The sequence below is a fragment of the Hippoglossus hippoglossus genome, chromosome 12 (genome assembly GCF_009819705.1).
Source record: "Hippoglossus hippoglossus isolate fHipHip1 chromosome 12, fHipHip1.pri, whole genome shotgun sequence".
NCBI lineage: Eukaryota > Metazoa > Chordata > Actinopteri > Pleuronectiformes > Pleuronectidae > Hippoglossus > Hippoglossus hippoglossus.
In genome coordinates this window covers 290,182-313,912 of record NC_047162.1, presented here as the reverse complement: position 1 = coordinate 313,912, position 23,731 = coordinate 290,182, and the positions used below count along the sequence as shown (strand labels likewise).

The following is a 23,731-nucleotide window of genomic DNA, read 5'->3' as shown; positions in this document are numbered from 1 at the left end:
TCATTGCGACTCAACTCGGATTATTTTCACGATGGACGAGCTACTTAACATCAGGGACGCAACACCATCTGATTTATGTCCCAACTTTCTCGCCTGGATTTAGTGACTCCGTGGATTTAGTGGATTTACTAATCAAAGGTGCCGTGGTCCTCGGTCACGCAGCGGGACGGAGAGGAAAGCACGCTGGGGCCCTTGTGCGCTTCAGGGAGAGAGGATTACGCTCGCCTCTACCGAGTATACTCCTCTCCAATGTCCGCTCACTGTGCAACAAGATGGACGAACTGCGCCTTCTCATCAGGACAAATAGAGACTTTTCCCTTTCTTCTGTTTTGTGTTTACGGAATCGTGGCTGACCGAATCTACACCGGACTCTGCCGCACAGCTGACCGGCTTTCAGCTGTTAAGTGCGGACCGCGACCCGATCCTTTCACGCAAAGCAAAAGGCGGAAGGATTTGTTTCTATATAAACCATGGCTGGTGCAGCGACGTGAAAGTGATTTTACAATCCTGTTCTCCTGACCTGGAATCTTTTTTCATCACCTGCAGACCGTTTTACTCTCCCCGTGAATTCACTTCTTTTATCCTGGCCGGAGTTTACATCCCACCGCAAGCTGACGTGCGCGAGGCTCAACGTCAACTCGCTGATCAGATACTAGGAGTGGAGAGAAGGAGAGAGAACACGTATTCCCCTGTTATTGTCATTGGGGACTTTAATAAGGGCAACTTATCTCACGAACTCCCCAAATACAAACAGTTAGTCAAATGCCCGACCAGGGGGGAGAATACTCTGGACCACTGCTACAGTACCATCAGCAGGGCTTATCATGCAGTTTCCCGCGCTGCTCTGGGTCTATTGTCGTGTTCTTTTTTCCTTAGGTAGAGATGGTAGAGTCGGTCTGGTTCAAAAAAGTATTTATTTAGAAGCAATGAACAGCTACTACATAGCTATGGGCACTCAACGTACAGCCCGCAAGCCGCCTAATACCGCCGGGGAAGTCAAGAGTCGCCCCGAGCGGACGACAGGTGCAATATTTATAATAATAGGTAGAACTTCAGCAGGAGGGGGAGTCACGTGGCTAGTGCACAGGCTGGTCCCAGCCTCAAGGCACTGGAATTCGCCAATGATGAGGAGCCGCTCCCAGTTTCGTCCCTCCTTTGACAGTAGCTGGGACAAATCTTCACATTCTGACAGCGTTTGGTTTGGTGTTTTAAAACAAGCCTTGAATCGGCTGACAGCTTGTGAGCTTTCAGTATGGCATGCGCATTTTCTAGACAAAACAACGTCTTTCCTATCTGTCCTTCAGACCCTAGTGGCCGCTGCTTGAATTCTTTCTAAGGGTATGTCACAGTTTTTTAAGAAAACAGTGCATTCATCTATGTGTGATTTTTGAAATAAAGCTAATGGAGTTTATGCTGTAATATAGTAAGTTAGGTATGAGAACAAGTTAAAGTACAGTGTATTGTCTGCCACAGATGTACAGTCTTCTCAAACAGGCATTATCAGACAGGTGCAAGACTGAACTGCGATGTGACGCACACACACACAACAATCAACTTCAAGATTAAAACCAGCCAGCAACGGCTACTATCAGTCACTATGTGAAGGCCGCACATTTTCCCACATATTCAGCCCAAACTGCCCCTGCCCCCACCCCTGTCTAACATACTGCATTTGTTTAGAGTTCAGTTTCATTGCCATCTTCACAGACACATATTCAAAGAAAAACATAGATTTTAGTCTTAACACTCTCCAACCACGCTCTTATTCATCTGATCCCGGCTTACAGACAGAAACTCAAACTTTCTAAACCTGCTGTGCTGAGATCTAAGAACTGGAGCAGCAGAGAAGCTGTAGAGGAGCTGCGTGACTGCCTGGACAACACAGACTGGGACATTTTTAGAACTGCTTCCAACAGCCTGGACGAATATACAGAGTCTGTGACGTCTGTCGTGTTCTTTTTTCCTTAGGTAGAGATGGTAGAGTCGGTCTGGTTCAAAAAAGTATTTATTTAGAAGCAATGAACAGCTACTACATAGCTATGGGCACTCAACGTACAACCCGCAAGCCGCCTAATACCGCCAGGGAAGTCAAGAGTCGCCCCGAGCGGATGGTGGGTGCAATATTTATAATAATAGGTAGAACTTCAGCAGGAGGGGGAGTCACGTGGCTAGTGCACAGGCTGGTCCCAGCCTCAAGGCACTGGAATTCGCCAATGATGAGGAGCCGCTCCCAGTTTCGTCCCTCCTTTGACAGTAGCTGGGACAAATCTTCACATTCTGACAGTGTTTGGTTTGGTGTTTTAAAACAAGCCTTGAATCGGCTGACAGCTTGTGAGCTTTCAGTATGGCATGCACATTTTCCTATCTGTCCTTCAGACCCTAGTGGCCGCTGCTTGAATTCTTTCTAAGGGTATGTCACAGTTTTTTAAGAAAACAGTGCATTCATGTATGTGTGATGTTTGAAATAAAGCTAATGGAGTTTATGCTGTAATATAGTAAGTTAGGTATGAGAACAAGTTAAAGTACAGTGTATTGTCTGCCACAGATGTACAGTCTTCTCAAACAGGCATTATCCGACAGGTGCAAGACTGAACTGTGATGTGACACACACACACACACAACAATCAACTTCAAGATTAAAACCAGCCAGCAACGGCTACTATCAGTCACTATCTGAAGGCCGCACATTTTCCCACATATTCAGCCCAAACTGCCCCTGCCCCCACCCCTGTACAACATACTGCACTTGTTTAGAGTTCAGTTTCATTGCCATCTTCACAGACACATATTCAAAGAAAAACATAGATTTTAGTCTTAACAATATTCAAAGGAAAACATAGATTTTAGTCTGAACAATATTCAAAGGAAAACATCGATTTTAGTCTTAACAAATCCCTCCGTTCACACCATTTCATGGTGTGAACATCTTACTGGGGATTATCCACGAACTCCCCAACCTCCATCTCATCCAATGCAAACCCCTCACTATCTAGGGGGTTGTTAATTCCAGAGTCTGCGGCCATGTTCTGTGCCATGGTGCGTAAGGTGGAGAGGGCCCTGGTCACTGAGCCATCAGGGGCGGTATTGCTGGGGATAAATGTACAACAAGAACTCCCCAATCATAGTGCACACACCACCCTTTTCTGCCAGTAGGAGGTCCAGGGCCATTCGGTTCTGTGTGACCATAAGGGAAGTAGGGGCGAGCTGTTCGGATAGGCCTGTTATGGCGTCTCGAGTAAGGTTGGTGAGGCGTTGGAAATTGAAATGGACGTAGTTAATGCGATCCACGTTTTTGTTGGGAGTTACCCATATCCAGATAGACTCAAATCCCGCTGCAATTTGATCCGCTAATTTATATTGGTCTGGAACACCCCGAGGAAACCCTATGGTGTCTATGTATGTGGGTGAGTCCCTCTTTAAGTCAAAATGCGTTGTTCTTCGTCGACGGGTGCTAGTGGGTGTTTCTGGGCGGGGAGAGAGGATAGTCAGGGGCATGGCCAATTGAACAAGTGTGCAGGAACCCTTCCAGTTTGAAGGAAGGCGGTTCCTCAAGCGTTTTCCTCCACAGTACCAGAAGAGGTCACTGCGGGCCCACTCCAGCTGTGTGGCGTTGTGCCAGTCGGTAACATTGATGTTTCTAGAACACCAGGAGGACGGTATCGAACCCATCTCTCTGTGAGTGGAGTTACCTTTCTTAGTCAGACACGTGTAATTTCCCTTTACTGGAGTAAATGTAGGGGGCAGCATGTTGTTTGGCGCCGGGGGAAAGAGATGACTGAGAGTAGAACAGTGGGCGGGACTGGCTTCCATGTGTAAGCCATACATGCAATCAAAACCGGGTCGATCCGAGTCTATCAGTAGGGGGGCCGGGGGTGGTGGTTTAAGGTGGGCCGGGGCTGACTGCAGACTATACAATTAGTGAGGTTTTGGGAACGGGCGGTAAAGTGGACCCATTTTAGCCATATGTTTTCATCAGTGTATCCAGTCTCTATTTCTACCACATCTTCAACGGTACTGGCGTCGTAATATTGTACCGCAGGGGAGCTGGGTGGGGATGGTAGTGGTGAGGTGGATTCAGGGGGAGAGTTCGTGGAGTCATCAGACAGGGAAGGGGAAGGCTGAGTTCTAGGGGAGGAGGAACGGACGTTTATCCTAACGATGCCCATTGGGTCAGCTCCTGTCATGTCTACTCCTAAAACAAAATAATAAGGACTTGTTGGTGCGGCTCTTTTAGTCAATTTGCTATAGTGGAGATGTTTAAGAGTCATTAAGAGACTATTGTCGGGGGAACCGGCAGGCGTGATCCTCCGGGTGAGGGTGATGTTTCTTTGGAGCTGTCCTAAGGGGTTTTGTGCATTGTATCTGTGGGTGTAACCTTTGGGGCCTGTGTTCCACAAAACGTGTTATCAAAGGTTTATCATTTTGCATTCATCTCTAAACTATTGTTTTTTATATATGATATCAGGAACCATATGAACATGTGATGTATAATGCAGAAAAGTAATTTTTCATTTCTAAGCATGTGATTGCTTCTAATATCAATGTGTGTGTGTCAGTGACATTTGGTGTGTCACTTTCATGTGTGTGTGGTGTGGGTGCGATACCATGTATCTCAGGCGTCGAATGAATCAGAGTTTTGCACCGCTCTCTCCTGGCCCCCCCCCCCCCCTCCTCAAATCTGCCTGAGCAGCTGCACCTCGTTCCTCTGGACACTCCCCCGCCCAACGTCCCCTCTTTCCACACCTGTAGCAGGTGTCTGCTGTTCTGTTCGTGGAGGAATACAGGGCGGAGGTGAATGGCTGGGGCTGAAGCCACTTCAGGTCTCTGAAGAGGGGCACAGTCGAGATCGTGGTCCACTCTGACACACTGAGGCACTGTAGGATACAAAGAAAACTTTTTCTGTGCAGATTTATCTGTTCGTTCACATTCATTGGCCATTTTATCACATTCATTCCCTTGGGTAGCACACTGCATTTGTAATGACAAAGAAACAGTTGCAGGTGTATGCTTTTTATGTAGATGCAATGAAGAGATGTGTGTGTGTGTGAAGAGTTGAACTGTGTGAGTGTGTGTGTGTGTGAACTATGTGTTGTGAGAACTACGTGTGTGGACTGAGTGAATATTAAAATCCCAGGAGATAAGCCACAGACACATGCTGAAGGCCTCTTCGAGGTCTTGTTGGGGGAGACGAGCACAGTCTCAGATTTGTGGCTCTGATGTCAATTTGGCAGTTTACACAAGCAGAATTAGTATGCATAAGCAGAGATAATATTTAGTGTGGTATAATGGTAAAATTTTTCCCTTACATTCCTCCCTTTTGATCATAAAATGATCACAACATCAGATACAAAATTTACTTGCAAAATGTCAGCACATATTATATCTAAGGGTGAAAATCTCAAGTAAAATTCTTAAGTAGTCTTTATCTTCCAATTCTAAAAACAAAGAAAATTAAATAAATAAAGAATTTCTGTGTGGAAATTGCTTCTTCATTCCAAATTCGATCTCTATTCAGTTAAGGATATATCATTTCACAGTACCAATTTTGCTTGGATCTGTGTAACAGTGCAAGGAACCCTCTAATTTTGTGCACTATAAAAAATATTATGGTTGCGGTCTCGATAGCAAATTTAGTTGGATTATATATTGTCATAACTCTAAAACCATTTTAGGAAAAATTATATTATAACATAATCATGCAAGTTCACCTTTTCAAAGAGCAATGAACATTATTCAGTCTGACATTTGAATTTGAATTTTGAAATATTAAAATATCCTTGTTTGAATAAAACATAAAGAAAACAAATAAAACAAACATCTAATAAAACAATAAAAAACATAAAGAAAACAAATAAAACAAACATCTAATAAAACAATAAAAAACATAAACAAAATAAACAAAACAACTAAAATACCAGATAAGATGGACTCTCTAGTCCCATTAACGAAAATTGCTCTTGAATACATAAAAATATTTGACACAGGATATATGTTACCAGCTCAGTAAACTGCTTCTCTAATTGAATTGTTAAAATACAAAACATTCATATTGTACAATTACAAATTGTTGGGACGATTACTAACTGAACTTTTTACCTTCACAACCTTGGGATAAGAACAGTTTAATAATCTTATCAATTAGGAGCACTAAAATTGATTAAACAAAAGATGTGCTCAAACATAAAGTTAAACTGGGAATTAAACATTTGAATTCATTACGAAGTATTATATAGAATTCGTCACAAAAATCAACAGTCCTGTAAATCATTTAGAATGTCTTAATTATCTATGGAGTTAGAGCAACAGAAACACAATTATTAGAATTATAAGAATTCACTGCCTGATTACTAGAAATCACACTTGTAACCGAAATCATGGAAAGCAGTAGGGATTTGTCTCAGGTAGGAAAAAAACAAAACATTGATGGCCTCACCCACAGGGGTGAAGTCCTGCTATCTCCATCGTCATTTACATTATCTGCGTGTTTCTCTTTGCTCATATGGAACTCAGAGGTGCGTAGCTGAGTTTAAAGTAGAGTATACAAGCTTATATTTGGAAATAATCAAGACAAGACATACAGATAGACCCTCCTTTTGTGGTCAACGTATTACTTTAAGATTTTGAGGAGGAGTCGGCCAAATCAGTGGCTACTTCTCGTAAAAACCGAGAAGGTGGGTCAGTGGGTGCACAATGTGTGAGGTGGTGCCAAATTGCTCCTGTTTTTCCTTTTACTCGGATTGCATGTGAAGTACACTCTGTTACCTCCCAAGGTCCTGTCCACCTAGGGTCGGGCCACTTTCTCTTGTGAACTTTGACCCTTACCCAATCACCCGGTCTTACTGGAACAGGAGTCTCCGTGGGGGTCTTGTCAGAACATCCAGCAGCCGCCTGGACCTTTGCAGACAAAACTTCAGTAAGATTAGTTAAAGCTTTCATGTAGTCAGTCAATTTCTCCTGACGTACATCCAACCCGGGTCCATAACCAATGTCTCGAGGAGGCCCTGGCATGGGCCGTCCTGTGAGAAGCTCATGTGGGGATAGATGGGTGACACCATTGGATGAACTTCTCATTGACATGAGCGCCAAGGGCAGTGCTTCAACCCACGTGAGTGAGGTGTTGTGACATGCTAGTGCTGTGACATGTTGCTGTAATGTGTGTATCTGTGTGGGTCGGGGTTGGTCGTGTTGGTATGTCAGGGGTGTGTATCTCTAACTGTAAAAAGTTCCCGTTGTCATTTGTCTCTTAGTGGAAAAAATTAAAAATTAAAATTAAAAAATAAAAAATAAAAACACAAGCCAATCCAATGCTGTCAAACCAGTTGTAACCCGAGCTGTAATGTCCCTTGGTCTCCCCCAGGTGGCAGGCGTACACCACTAGTTGTACGTTCTTTTATCCTTCACCAGATGGCGACCTCGCTCTATTTTTCTTATTTCGTTATTTATTCTGTCTCTGTCAGCCGAGTGACCTTCCTCTTGTTATCTCCTCCTAATTTGGTTCTCTCTCGTTTTCCACACACACACTTTCATTCACATTTGTATCAAACTTAGTGTGACTGTGTCACCATAGTTCCTTTACATGAAGTTCATATTAGGACTACTCAGATCAGTTCCATTACCCACACATATTAGTTACCTTAAGTTCTTTAATCAATCTCCAAATCGCTATTGTTTAGTATTTCATAAATACCCACACATTCAGACCTCTTAAATCTTATATTTTTTATGTTGTCAGTTTTTTGGTCTCTGTCAGTCTTTTTATTCTAGTCAGTTACTTCATCTGTCAGTCCTCGTAACATGTTATGGTCCCGGCATCTTTTAATTTGTGCCCGATTCAAGCAACAGTGTGTCTGGCTAGTTAAGCTCCTCACTCGTCAGTGCCGGTAGCCCCTTCCTCCAGTTCACACCCTAATCTCAGATTAGGTTGCACGGATGCAATCTATTGCATGAATCGTCTGTCTTTTCTCCAATCTGAATTAGTTTTAAGGGTTCGTGCGTCACAGGGTGTGGCGCCCGTCCCGCGCAGGTCCTAGACCTCGCTTTTGATCTTGTTTCTTCTGAGCCAAGACAGGGTCCCGGACCCCACACAAGGTCCCTGACCTTTCACAGGGTCCCAGACCTCTGCTTATTTTACATAGCCCCTCATTGCTTCCATATCACACAGAACGGTATTAGTTTACCTCCTTTTCTCCTCTCCGCACACTCACAATCTATATCAATGCCTATATAACTAATGCAGAATTTGTTTTAACAGGTTTCTGCTTACCTTTTAGGTTGGCGCCTTGTGAGTATGTAGAGAATCGATCGGAGCGGCCTCGACTTTGGGTTCCGGCCTTTCTGGTCAAAAGTTCCCTACAGGATCACGTCGGGGTCACCAAAAGTTGTCGTGTTCTTTTTTCCTTAGGTAGAGATGGTAGAGTCGGTCTGGTTCAAAAAAGTATTTATTTAGAAGCAATGAACAGCTACTACATAGCTATGGGCACTCAACGTACAACCCGCAAGCCGCCTAATACCGCCAGGGAAGTCAAGAGTCGCCCCGAGCGGACGGTGGGTGCAATATTTATAATAATAGGTAGAACTTCAGCAGGAGGGGGAGTCACGTGGCTAGTGCACAGGCTGGTCCCAGCCTCTAGGCACTGGAATTCGCCAATGATGAGGAGCTGCTCCCAGTTTCGTCCCTCCTTTGACAGTAGCTGGGACAAATCTTCACATTCTGACAGTGTTTGGTTTGGTGTTTTAAAACAAGCCTTGAATCGGCTGACAGCTTGTGAGCTTTCAGTATGGCATGTGCATTTTCTAGACAAAACAACGTCTTTCCTATCTGTCCTTCAGACCCTAGTGGCCGCTGCTTGAATTCTTTCTAAGGGTATGTCACAGTTTTTTAAGAAAACAGTGCATTCATCTATGTGTGATTTTTGAAATAAAGCTAATGGAGTTTATGCTGTAATATAGTAAGTTAGGTATGAGAACAAGTTAAAGTACAGTGTATTGTCTGCCACAGATGTACAGTCTTCTCAAACAGGCATTATCAGACAGGTGCAAGACTGAACTGCGATGTGACGCACACACACACAACAATCAACTTCAAGATTAAAACCAGCCAGCAACGGCTACTATCAGTCACTATGTGAAGGCCGCACATTTCCCCACATATTCAGCCCAAACTGCCCCTGCCCCCACCCCTGTCCAACATACTGCACTTGTTTAGAGTTCAGTTTCATTGCCATCTTCACAGACACATATTCAAAGAAAAACATAGATTTTAGTCTTAACAATCCCCGTTCCCAAAAAGCAGAGGATCACAGACCTTAATGACTACAAACCAGTCGCCCTGACCTCTGTAGTAATGAAGACCTTTGAGCGCCTCGTGCTGACTGTCGTGTTCTTTTTTCCTTAGGTAGAGATGGTAGAGTCGGTCTGGTTCAAAAAAGTATTTATTTAGAAGCAATGAACAGCTACTACATAGCTATGGGCACTCAACGTACAACCCCAAGCCGCCTAATACCGACGGGGAAGTCAAGAGTCGCCCCGAGCGGACGGTGGGTGCAATATTTATAATAATAGGTAGAACTTCAGCAGGAGGGGGAGTCACACAGGTGCACAGGCGAGGGGCATCGCCTTGCTCCGAGGTGGAGGGAAGCTTGGCAGCTTGGTGTGCTAAAGGGAAGCAAATTATCTCGAGTGATAACTAGCTAGCTCCGGTGGCAGGCAGTGTGATGACCGCAGGCTCCCGGTGAAGTTAGCTTGCTAGGAAGTTAAGGCTCTAGCTAGTTTGAATAAAACTACCTATGGTGAAGGCAGTCGGATTGGCGTCTCTTACCAGTAGTGTAAGAACAGTAGCTTGTAAGCATCAACATGGATCAGAGTAGCTTGTTCATGAGGCGAGAAGAGGTGTTTGAATGACATGCAACGCCGCGTCAGCCGTATTTAAGGTGGCGGATTGGTATAAGTGCTTCTGTGAATACGTGCGAGGGGCGTACGTATTAATAGAAGAAAATAAGAACAACCCCAGGTTCCTCTTCAGCACTGTAGCCAGGCTGTCAAAGTCACAGCTCTACTGATCCATCTATTCCTCTAGCTCTGAGAAGCAATGATTTCATGAACTTCTTCACAAATAAAATTATAAGCATGAGGGAAAAAATCCATCACCTTCTCCCAATGGATAGCACCGATACATATATACATACATCTAGTACAGAAACCATAGAACCACCTTTTGCACCAGATTTATATTTGGACCACTTTTCTTGATTGATCTTCCTGAACTGACATGACTTGTTTCATCTTCTAAACCAACAACTTGTCACAACTAGACTTTTTAAGGAAGTTTTCCTCCTTTAAATCAGATTAATATGTCTTTGTCAACCGGCTATGTACCACAAGCTTTTAAGGCTGCGGTAATTAATCCTCTGCTTAACAAGACCACTCTTGATCCAGAGGTTTTAGCTAATTATAGACCAATATCAAACCTGCCCTTCATTTACAAAATCCTTGAAAAAGCTGTTGCTAATCAGCTATGTGATTCGTAAGATAGTAGTAGTTTGTTGCAAGACTTTCAGTCAGGATTTAGAATTCATCACAGCACAGAAACAGCACTGTTAAAAGTTACTAATGACCTTTTCATGGCATCAGATAATGGACTTGTCTCTATATTCTTCCTGTTGGATCTTAGTGAAACATTTGACACCATAGATCATAAGATTATGTTACAGAGGCTTGAACAACATATAGTAATTTAAGGAACGGCATTAGGCTGGTTTAAATCATATTGATCAGATAGATTTCAATTTTTGTATGTTAACAATGACTCCTCAATGCACACACAAAAGTTAGACATGGAGTTATACAAGGTTCCTTATACATGCTCCCTTTAGGCAACATCATCAGAAAGGACCACATACACTTCCATTGTTATGCAGACTACACCCAGCTGTACATATCTATGAAGCCTGAAAATTCGAATCACTTAGTCCAACATCAAAACTGAGGTCATTGTATTTGGCCCTAAACATCTCAGAGACACTCAGAGGAACCTTGGAGTTATGTTTGACCAGGACATGTCATTTAACCCACATATAAACAAGTCTCTAGGACAGCTTTCTTCCACCTGCGCAATATTAAGAAAATTAACACCCTGTCTCAGAAGGATGCTGAGAAAATCGTCTTGTTACCTCTAGACTGGATTACTGTAATTCTTGATTATCAGGATGTCACAGTAAATCTGTGAAAAGCCTCCAGCTGGTACAAAATGCTGCAGCAAGAGTGCTGACAGGAACTAGAAGGAGAGATCATATTACTCCTGTCTTAGCTTCTCTGCATTGGCTCCCTGTAAAATTCAGAATAGAATTCAAGATCCTGCTCCTCACATATAAAGCCCTTAACAATCAAGCCCCTTCATATATCAAATAGCTCATAACCCCATATTATCCAAATAGATCACTTCGCTCCCAAAACACAGGCTCCTCTCCTGTGGTTCCTAGAATCTGTAAGAGTAGGATGGGAGGTAGAGCCTTCAGCTACCAGGCTCCTCTCCTGTGGAACCAGCTCCCACTCTGGGTTCTGGAGGCAGACACCATCTCTACATTTAAGGTTAATCTTAAAACATTCCTTTTTGATAAAGCCTATAGTTAGGGCTGGATCAGGTGAGTCCTGAACCATCCCTTAGTTATGCTGCTCTAGGTCTAGACTGCTGGGGAAATTCCCATCATCCACTGAGCACTTCTCCCCTTCTCTCTGTCTCTCTGCCCCCCCCCCCCCCCCCCCATTCATTTTTTCCTTCCATAGTCTCTCTCTCACCTTCTCTCTCTCTTTGCAGGTATCTCTGACTCCAGAGCTGCAAGATAACAACAATTATTATTAGGGCCAGAGCACCGACAGTGCAGGCACCTATTGTTTTTGCTAGGATTTGTTTATGCCACTTCTCACACAAACGTTGGGATTTATAAAAACAAACTTGACGGGAAAATTTGCGTATTTCCACGCAAACTCTGACCCATGCGTACAAACATTTTGGAGACGGAAAAGTGGCGGTGCCATCATTTACATTAAAACAGCTTTAGTTGTGCTCGCGCAACATAACTGTTCCACACGAACCTTTTAATTGAAAAATATATATAACAACTTACAGCAAATTACGTTCAGATTCCATTAAACAGCGGAGTTACAGAGCCGAGTCATTAACAGTTTTTAACAATATCTTCTAACACTGCGTGTATCATCAGATCACTGCAGTGAACGTGACGGTGCCATCAGGCACACAGAGCACACGGGAGATCACTTATAAGAAATGAAGAAACTTTCCAAATAATATCCCAGAGTGGAGGTGAGGATCCACTGATGTGAGGGAATCGGTCCGGTTTCTCTAAATAAATAAATACTGCCGTGACACTGGTACGTGATTCTACGTGATGGATGCACGCGAATGGAAGGATGAGGAGGAAGCGAGGGTTCAGCGATGTCTGATCAGCTGATATAGATTCTATTGATCTGTGATCTGTGATCTTTGTGCTGAACTGAGTCCAGCATCACACAGATCGACCGACAGAACCGAACCATCCCAGTACAAACACAAGCATATAATAATAATTCTGTTAAATTATATAGATTGGGGACATCACAGCTGTCTCTGAATTTAATAATCCTGCAGTTTTGGATGATTAAAATACGAACAGACAATACAACAAGTTCCCTCACATTCTGAGAGGGTTTTTTTTTTTGCCTCCACCTTTGAATTGGATCTTTTTTTTATTTCAGGCTCCGTTCTTTCTATCGTACTCACTCTCACACATTGTATTATCCACAGCAGCAGCAGAGTATCAGTGTATTTTCTTTATTAGTGACATCACTCCTGTCCCATACAAATCACTCCACCTCCACCTCACTAACAAACACCTTGATGTCAGTGTCAGAACGTTTCGCTTCCTCTTCTCATCGCTTGATGCCGTGACTATGTCATGACTCACGGTGGAAACCCATTGGTCAGCAGCACAATTTAATATTCATGACGTGCTTTGCATTGACCATTTATGGTTGAAAGTGGGTTTGTGGAGGGCGGACTTGGAGGCAGATCCACGTACGAACGTTTCCAGGTGGACTGTGATTTATAAAGTGAACATTGCATTCATTACACGTACACTTTTAGTATGAATGCCACGCACTGATTTATAAATGAGACCCCAGGACACTACGGTACGAAGACGTGCATCTTCCGGTCTGTCGATAACAATCAAAGCCCCGTTAGAACAAATGAATGGATTCAGAAAGTGAAACGTTGGAGTGCTTTTACTTTGAAACGGGTTCGGGAAGTGTTGTAAATACGTTTGTGTCATAGACAGATAAACATTGTGTTTCACTGAAGAATAAACAGAGAAAATTATCTTTCACCTGAGTTTTAATGTTTATCTGTTGAAATTATGTCAAAAACATGCTTTTTAAAATGTTAAAACCACTTTCTGTGTGTGTTTGAAAATAAAAGCACTCCAGCGTTTCTGTTGACGGAATCCATTCTTTTGTTTAAAAAGTGTTTTTTACTGTGAAATATTTGCAGGAGCGGAAGACGCACAGCTTCATACTGTATAGTACTTGTATTTATTTAAAACAAGGGACTACTTTCATACAAAGAAATAGTCATATTTATGGCCATATTCACCTCAAAGCCTATGTAAAACATTGTGCTGCAGTAGCAGCTCGTCTGCCGAACATATTGTTGAACTGAAGCTAAATATTGCGCACTGAACAGATGCTGAAAATATGAATTGATATTAATGTGAATATTGTGCATTGAATAGATAAAGTTGCACAACTGCCTTTCTTTGTGTATAGTTATGCTCGTACATTCAGCCTTTAACAGAAATTGCAAAAACTAATAAATATGACCCTCCTAAGTGGGTTTTTTGGAAGATATCAGGGTGGTAGATCTCGGCTTACATTTGGAATTAAAAAGGGCTTGAAAAGGTTGGTGACCACTAGCCTAGAGTAATGAAAATCGGCACACATATGTATCATGCCCAGATGCACAAAAAATCCTGTCCTTGACACTCTTCGCCACACCCAACAGGAAGTCGCCCATATTCACACATAATTCAAAATCGTACTTCTCCTAGAGATTTCATGCGATCGACTTCACATTTGGTTTATGTCAATTTAGAGACTTTCTGATCAAAAGTTATATAAACTATTAATGTTTTGTAAGGGGGCGTGGCTGTGGCGTGGGCGCGAATTTCGATGATTCGCCAGAAAACAATAAGTGCTCATAACTTCCATGGAAATTGTTCAATCTGCCTCAAACCACATATGTACAACAGCTCCATTTGATAATATTTGATAATATTCATAGCGCCCCCTACCTGTAACAGGAAATGTCATGTTTTACATGTTGGTGTCCTGCAGCTGGCCTGTTCACCGATTTATGTGAAATTTGGTTAGAAGAGCGTAAAGGAGTTGCTGATGCCATAGAATCAAACGTGAGTTTTCATCAGGGGGCGTGTCCTCGGCATGGCAGCAAATCTCGATGTCTTCAATTCGCTGTAACTTCCATGTTTTGGCTCCAATCACTGTCAAACTTCATTTTGTGATAAGAATCCCTCCCTGAAGAGTTCTATATGCCAATATCCTATGATAGTCACAGCGCCCCCTAGCTGTGACAGGAAGTACCGTGTTTTATACTTTGCCATGTTATGCCTACATTTTCATTTGATCCACCTCAAATTGGTCAGGGAAGCCTTGAGACGCTGGTGATGCCATGTTGTGACAATTTACAATGAACCGCAACGGCATTCATTTTGATGGAACGTCAACAAACTGCACATGCTCCAATCTGCCTCAAAATGGACTTGTACAATGAGAGTCACTATGCGAACACAAGGACAAGCAGCTGAGGCAAATTGGCTCAACAGCGCCACCTAATTAAAACTGGAAGTAGTCCCCCTGGTTCAAGCATCATGTGAATGACCGGAATTTTTCCCAGCTGACTCCAGACCTCGTACATGAATTGTGAGACGTGATCAGCAAGCATTCTCCAGCGCCACCCAATGTACTCTTCGTGGGGGTGGCAGGGGGTCCCTCAAACTACATCTGTGTAACAACAGTCCCCCCCAGAAGACATTCATATGGTTTTAAGAAATCGGCGTGGCCAAATAGCTGAATAGCGACCCCTAAAGAGCAGCCGTAGCACCACGATTGACCGACATGTACAAAAAATGGTATGGACATGTGTCATTTCAACTATCTTTGAACGATATGCTATACATTAAGGAAGTCGGACATTTTGAATTAAGTGGCCATTTTTGACCATTTACACATGTTATGAACGAACTTCTCCTAGAGCTTTCATCAGATCAACTTCAAATTCAGTGAGTGTCATCTCAACAACATGTAGATTAAAACTACCTCGATTTTTGAGTGTATGTCACATGGTGTGACCGTGGTGTGGTGAATTTTGAGGATTGGCCAAAAAAGAGGCATTTATTATAACTCCTCTGTGCATTGTTCCATTAGCCTCAAAACTCTTTCACACAATCACATTCCCACCCTGAACAGATCCATATGTCAATATTGACTCATCATTACAGCGCCACCTGCTGGCAACAGGAAGTGACATGTTTTATACTTTGATGCTCTGCTCCTGGCTGCTTTACAATATACAACTCAAATGAGCTCAGACTAGTCATATGACCATGGTCAGAATTGTGACCTTTCCACAAACCGTGAAAACATTGAGGTGCGGCGAAGATTGATCCTTCGCCAAAGGAGACGAAGTTGTCATAACTCCACTGTGCATTGTCCAATCACCACCGAAATTCTGTCACATCATCAAAGTCCAGGCCTGAACAGCTCCATGTGTCAATATTACCTCAGGGTCATAATGCCAACTACTGATTCACTGTGAAACAGGACGTTGTTTTTAACTCCAGTCTGCATTGTCCAATCGGCCCCAAAATTCTGTCACATGATCAGAGTCCAGGCCTGAACAGCTCCATATTTCAATATTGAGTCAGGGTCATAGTGCCACCTACTGATCAGCGTGAAAAATAAGTTGTTGTAACTCCACTGTACATTGTCCAATCGGCCTCAAATCGCTCACGCCTCATCAGAGCCTGACCTGAACAGATCTATTAGTCTGTATGTAGTGATAGTGATAGCGCCTCCTACTGGCAACAGGAAATTAGCCTTGTTTTACAACTTTAATTAGATTTACATAAAATGTTCACCATGTGGTCTGCACTTGATGGGGTGCACCGTGATGCGTGATTGGTGGGCATGGTTCGGTGTTGCGTGATGGACGCAGGAAGTGAGGCTTTTATCCTTCCCATGGCACGCAAAACGCACGAAACACAGAGCCGTTTCGCCCTGACCCTGTCCGCCCTCCCCCGTGGCCGCATCAGGTCCTGAGTTCGCAAGTGCTCGGGCCTGTTCAGTGATGCTTCGCAGCCCTAGTTATTATTATTATTATTATTATTAGCAACAATAATAATGAATTATTGCTGCTTTCATTAATAACATCTTAACATCTTGACTTGTTTTCATTATAACAACTAGTCAGAGCTGAAACCTGATGATGCTGGTCTCCCCCCCATCTCTCCCCACTTTTCAATCCACCTCTCCTCTCCTCCCCATTTTTCCCTGCCCACCCCAACCGGTTGAGGCAGATGGCCACCCATATTGAGTCTGGTTCTGCTAGAGGTTTCTTCTAGTCTGGATCTACTTTCTAGGTCATCTACCTTATCCTAGAGTGCCATGCATTGAGATTGTAAAATTTTATCATCTGTGATTTTTCCAAAGTTTTCTCCAACTAAAACTTCAGTCTGTGTGAGGTAATTGTCCCAGTGAATCCACAGCTGATTTCAGGAATTCTATTGATTGTTGTATCAGGGCTGCCACAACAGCTTTAAAGCTATCCCGCTGGTCTCTGAGTAGAACATCAAGGTCGTATTTGATAATTGGACTGGTGTTCTCAGAGCTAGGCGAGTTGGTTTGTTTGGCCATGTTAGCTAGCTTAGCCAAGATTGTTCTGGCTCAAGTATATTGCAACACTCCTTTGCAAAGTGGTGTCTGGATGCTAAAGTGTAAATCGGACAAACGCCAGTGTTGTAAGGTCATTAGATTTAGTAAAATATAAAAAGTTTACCTGGAGCCCCCTCTCACGTGTCCGCTCATTAATACACATTTAATTAATGACACTTCAGTCAACTGACATTAAGGTAGAACAAAGTCATTATATTTAAAAACAAATTTCAACAACCACAAGCAGGGTTTGCTTTTACTATGAACATAGTTATTTAAAATGTACTTAATCAATCTGTGACAGATTTATACAGTGAAAATTACCATCAAAGTTTATTGGGGCAGCCTACAAAAATAATACTGGCCCCACCCAGAAAAACACTTTGTGTATACAATAGTTTGTATAGAACATTTCTTTTGCTTATTAATTGTAACAAATCATAATTTTGAAACCATCACAAGAATGACAACCTCTGGGTTGAGAGCAGATGCAGATGTTTTTAGGCAATTATGAAAACACAAAGACGTTTGTGGGAGATTTACCGGCTCAGAAAATCATAATCAAAGCTAATAATAAAAAATAAAATTGCTACAACACAGTGTATTCTTTTCTGTCACATTGAATGAGAATCTCAAACACGTACCCGTGACAGGCAACTGGCCTCTGGATTTGCTATTACATTATCAGAAGCCAGCAAACTGATGTTGCTGATGTATGATTACGATAAGTTATTTTTTTTATCTTGTTTCTGTGACAGGCACATTGCTTACAGCAATAGTTGCATTTCAAGCAACAAATAATGCTTGCATGGCTAACTACAAAAAAGATTCCCTTTGGGTGGCCTCATGGCAGTTAAATACCATTACTCGTCTTGCTAACAAAATGAACCCAGAAACGTTGAGTACAACAGAGTTTTATATCAGAAATGTACACGTAAATGTAGGCATTTCTGCACTTTTCGTTGGATGTTGTTTTCAGTTAGGGGTTCGCTGTCTTTCTTATTTCCTCTTCCATTTTGGGAAGTGCGTTTTGTGTTCACCCTACATTTATTAAATAAAATACTTGTTTTATTTGAACGTATCCTACTGGTTTCTTTGTGTTGGCCCGGTTTATTTTTTATTTGTTTGTCCCTCATGCCCTAAACGTCTTAGGTACGTAACATATATACATATAAACCGATCCACAGGTGTTGAAACTGGTCTACGTTTCACTCCCTCCAAAGCTGTAAATATGAATTCTATTCTTGTGACAGGAGCCTGTCACAAACCTGAGCAGCCTTCTGAGACCCACCTCATCCAATCCGCAAATGTACTGCGGTAAAAACCCAAGAGCTTGTCTCTCAGCTGGATTCACTGGACTTGCATTATTCATCTTCAGGACTTTCCTACTAGTTGTTTTTTTGTCTGCATATTTTTTCTGTTGTGGTTATAGTGGTCCTCAGGAGTTGTCCTGCAAACACTGACATGTTATCTATCAACAGCATACTTTGGTTTCTGTGCTACTCCAAGGAGGACTGCTTTGAGGTCATCTCGTGATGGAAACGTTTTCACTCCCAGACAATCCAGCAGATCCAATAGCAATACTATGCCATCACTATCAAAGTCTTCCTTTAAAACAATGTTTATGAGGTCTCACTCAAACTGACTTAGGTACAACAGCAAAAATTTAAACAGTGAATTAGTAGACACAGCTTGCTCTCCAAATATCAGTGCTTTGGTAAATGCTGGGCAGAGGCAAAGGAAAGTGTCCTTGGTCCAGGAATTCCTTGGCCAATATTCATCCCACAGCCTTCCACTCCTCCTCCTGCCATTTCGGTGACAGGGATGGCACCCTAATTTCCAACCCCTATGCCGCAGAATCGGCGGCATAGGGGTTCTGACCAAAAAGCAGCACAGGCATCCCTGGACATACCCCCTGCATCAGTACAGATGGGCAGACAACACAAAAACATGATGGCTCCCTGGTTGTCAACAGCACGGAGGCACAGAAATGTGACATTATCTGTATCAGCCATAAGAAACGGGTAATTATCTGTATAATTTTATGTCAAACTTGAAGTATGAAATTTAAATATCAAATATCCACACAATGCCTAATCATGTTTTAAGGAATGTTCATATGTGAGCAAATACAAGCAAATTCGAATGGTACCTTTTCTGCCCAAAGGATCCAACTAATGCTAAATAATTTATTATATGGTGTTATGTAATTGGAAATATAATTGTAATTATATGGCAATGTTTTAAATATGAAGCACAGAAGACACAGCAAATGTTTTAAAGAGAGGGTAGACATTATCTTTTTTATTTTCTGTTTATACTTGCTATTATAACTGAAGTACATTGTTACTTTAGTGTTTGGAGTTATTATCCATTAGATGATGCATATTTGTACCACACTATTTGCTCTTTTCATTGATTCAACAACATGGAACATACAATAATATGTAGCAACATATAAATATGAGCTTTTGAGATTTAACATACAAACTTGACAACATGCAATATTCAACAATTTAAATGAATTTATTTCTTTGCTTATTCTTGTCTCCCAATAGAACCCCAAATATGTCAAAATGTTAAAAGGTATTCCTTTGGTATGAAATACCATGACTGGCATTGAAGTCCACAAAGCCTCCATTGTTTTAGAGCACCATTGGCCATGTAAATGACCATAGTATTGCTGCCTTCTCAATACTTTTTGGATATCAGACAACATATTTCATTTCATTTCATTTCAGGCAAGAGCTGTTTAAGAAGATGAAAAGCTTCTACAAGAAAATCTTTGATATCACTGACTGACAGAGCTTTTGTTCTTTGTATAAGCTCACCAGTGTGAAGGGCTAGCATGAAGAACAATTACATGGAAAGAATTAAATCTCTTTTCCATAAAGCACAACAAACAAGATCATAACAATATTAAACTTCATAAAGTGCAAGCCTACAATTTCTTAATGGTCATAACTATCAACATAGTAGAACGTGGAAGTTCATATTACAATAGAATTGAAGAAAAAAGTAGAAATGTCTTACTTTCCCGGACAAATGTAGAATATAAACAAAAAACAAACAGAATTTATTCTTCTTTAATTTTCTTCTAGTTCTTGAAAATTGGAATGTGAAAAATTGCCAGAGAAAAGTCTGGCCTCATCAACATTTTGCTCCTCCTTAATTTTAACATCATGAATCACTACACATTTTATAGAAATACTAAATACTGAACAAACAAATGAGTGTCAAAAAATGCTTTACATAATATTTTTTATTACTCAACAATGTCACTAAATATAATAAATACTAAAGAAATTTGGTATTCTCATCATGCATGTCAATTCAAACTCAACTTTAAAAGCTGATGTAGTTTTTTCCTCAATTGCCTCATTATTTGAATATCTTGGTCAAGGGCAGTTCATTGTGAGCTGCTTTCACTACCAGCATCACTAAAATGGTGAGTCTCAACCACCACAACCCCTACTGGTGCCACAAATAAACTCCCTAGCAACACAATAAAATATAGAGCATAAATAAAATCATAGGAAACTTTCTTTTCTGGTGAATTGCTTTAGCAAAATTATATAACGTAGTGACAGTTTGGATTTCATCTATTCTAAGATGTGGGCCTAAATTGTGAAAATGTAATTTTTTTCAAGGATGAGTCAGGTGACACTATTTTTTTTTTTAATCCATACATTTCATTAAAGGACCTAACCAACAATGTCCTTCTAGCAAGTCTTGAGTATGTCCAACTCCATTGAGCTCAATTGATCCATCCACACTGACGCACTGGGTGACATGTTCCTTCATCACCATGAACAAACAGTAGTTTTTTGATTCAATCCTAAACTGTAGTTTTTTTTTATTTAATCCCACACCAGTTTTTTTTAGATTCCTTGTCTTGAGCTAATTGTGAATGCAGGTATCTAAATCTTGAGGAATCAGCAATTTCCTGGCAATTTTGGCCTGTACTTGTTGAAATATCTGTGTAGGGGTCAAAGTTGGTTTTACACTTGCATTCTTGAAGGTATATAGTTTAATAGTATAGTATTGTAGTTGACTTTTATTTATATTAAAGTTTTTTTTATTTAAATAAAATCTTCTGCTTTAATAGCACTGCTGACCTCACCTGTCTTTCTCATCTAACATTGTCATTGTACTGCTGACCCTCCTTTAACATATGACAAACAAAGCTTGAAACCTGAACTTTAAAATAGAAAATATTTGATGGAGATTTGCTGATTGACACTGTTGTCTTTAAGGCCCTCAGCTTGTGAGTCAAAAAAGGAGGGTAAAATGTACCTATTGATGATAACTAGTCAGAAACCTGCATGCCCTTTAAACCAATGCAAAAGCATATAATTGCCAGATCTAAGCAGTCTGGGTGATTTAACATTTTCTTTAAAATATTGTAGTAATATACAATTTAATATACAATAGTAATATTGTAGTAATGTATTTATGTTAGTTGCATACAACTGATTCAGACATTGTTCCCATGACTACTTAACAAGTACACTTGTTCTTCAATAACCATTTGTTTGTGCTTTAGCTAAGAGTTTGAAAATAAATTATGAAATTGTGAAATTGCATGAGGAATTAAATTTTGGCACCAGTGAGACAAAAGACTAATTCAATCTACCGAGATGCTATTTTCTACCTCAGGGTCATTAAAAAAGTACAGAGACTTCCAGATCTAGTGCTCTGGAAGTTCTTGCTGGGATAGTGCCATTTTCAAAAGTTACACTCAAATGTTTTTGAAACAGCACTAACACGGGACAGAGGAATGATGATGATATGCTGTAGATTTTGGGTCATTTTAAAACCCAGGGAATTATGAGAAGTACCTTTCACCACTGAGTGAATGCCATGCCTCAACATAACTATGCTTTAGTCACAAGCAAAGTATCTAATTTGGCATGGCAATATTTAAGAATATTAAGAAGATCAGTTTAGACAGTATTTGGCCAGCAAGAAAATTGTATCTAACAACTCATGACAGCAATTATTTTTTTCAGCAATAAAAGAAAATAACAAAATAGTAGACTAACATGTCCTTCAGGGTGTAAGCTTGTCATGTCACAGTCAGGGTGAATGAAACACACTGTTACATGACATTACATGTTACATGACAAGCATCATTGTTACTGTCAAAAAAGAAGATGCAAAAGTTGCACTCTTCTAGAGAAATGAAAAACTATTATTTTTTGTTTGTTTTGCAGAACTGTTGCAGTGTGGATTCAAAAAACACTGTAGGACAACAGGTGAAATTTCTCTCTGGTCTCTGATGCAGTGGTACACTTAGATATGGGCAACATGGGAAGCTGGCCAGGGCTGCACGGGGCGCAAAAAAAGGGTTTCATTCATGTAAAGGTTTTTCTGTTCTGCATGTGTCCCATCAATGATGTCACCATATGGGTCACCGTGTTAAACTGGATACCCTAGTTCTAGTTTTTTGAGCCAGGCAGACTTTTGCCTGCTGAGCAGATCTCACATTCAGAAGTAGGAAAGGGTGAGGGGGTAGGTTGACCTCAGGTCTCTCCACTGAAAGTCCAAGGTAGGGGGAGCAGGGGAATCTAGCGCACCTAAGGAAGGCAAGAAATGTAAGGATTTAGATAGCAGTTGTGCAAATTAGTTTGTGTGTTTCAGCGTGTAGAACAGTGTAATAATTAGGTTCTCCTTACACTAAGTGTATTGTTCTATCTGTGTGTCTGTGTTACATAGGATCATATATATATATATATATATATATATATATTTATTTATTAACAAAAGTCTGCTCTGGAATCTGAATATACTGGTGAGTTTACAAAACTCTTTCAGGCATTTGGTGAGGGGTTAGGGTTTGGGCTAACTCTAACCCGCTGTACATATCTGTGAAACCATTTTACGTGGAACCAGTTGACAACCTCCAACACAATATCATTAATCTACAAAGCAACATTGAGCTTGTCGTTACAATAACCTCCATCTTGAGAGTTATCCCATCTTGGGATATCCTACTATAGTGATCATTTATTTTTACATCACTACAATCTGACTTCAGACACCTTGCCAAAAGCGAAGCAGTTCCAGCCATTGCCTTAAGAGGTGAGTGTGATATATGTGCTTAGTAAATTGGTACGTCCATCAAAGGCTATTCTAAAAATTCAAAGAGCCATTGGTTCCCCAACCCTGGTTTAGAAAAAAATGTCTTTCCTCTGATCCCTTCAGTTTTTGCAACCAGGAACCACTAGGACCTGTGATGAAGTACTGCGGAAGTGTTTTATTCTTCAAGGTATTTAAAACTATATTATGGCTAATAGGGATGTCAACATTTTTCAAATGTACTATTTAGAATGGAAAAGTATCTGGGACACGTTAAAAAAACAATAAAAAAAACAATTTTAAAAGTGCAAATGACCACATAGAGATTCACACATCACCTACCTGCAGTGCTGCTGTGTGCAACTGAATAAAGAACCAATAGGCCTACAAAGTGTCTTTACCAAGTCCCCTCCCCCCAGTTATAAAATGAACAGAATTCAGTGGTTGCTGGTTCTTCCTTCCTCAGCTTCACCTAGCCTTTCTCTTTTTTCGACACATTTTTTTCTTGTCAGCAAAAAAAAGTTGGCTGCATTTATGAGCTTGAGGCAGTGGTTTAATGGATGGTGGAGAAGTAAAACACATGAACGGTAACATGACAGCAGATCAATGACTGGTATAGCCTATAGTTAATTTGGAAGCAGGCTATATTCCG

The 23,731-nt window shown here is 41.1% G+C and overlaps 1 protein-coding gene across 3 annotated transcripts in view; it reads right to left on the bottom strand.

Moving 5' to 3' along the window:
• Nucleotides 1–20,667: 20,667 nt before the first annotated feature.
• The window catches only part of scai (suppressor of cancer cell invasion), a 61,489-nt gene continuing 58,425 nt past the window's right edge, over nt 20,668–23,731 (bottom strand). For all 3 annotated transcript variants that reach the window (XR_004615666.1, XR_004615665.1, XR_004615667.1), the window contains one exon: nt 20,668–22,577. The gene's annotated coding sequence lies outside the window, so the exon portion shown is untranslated. The remainder of the gene's footprint in view (nt 22,578–23,731) is intronic.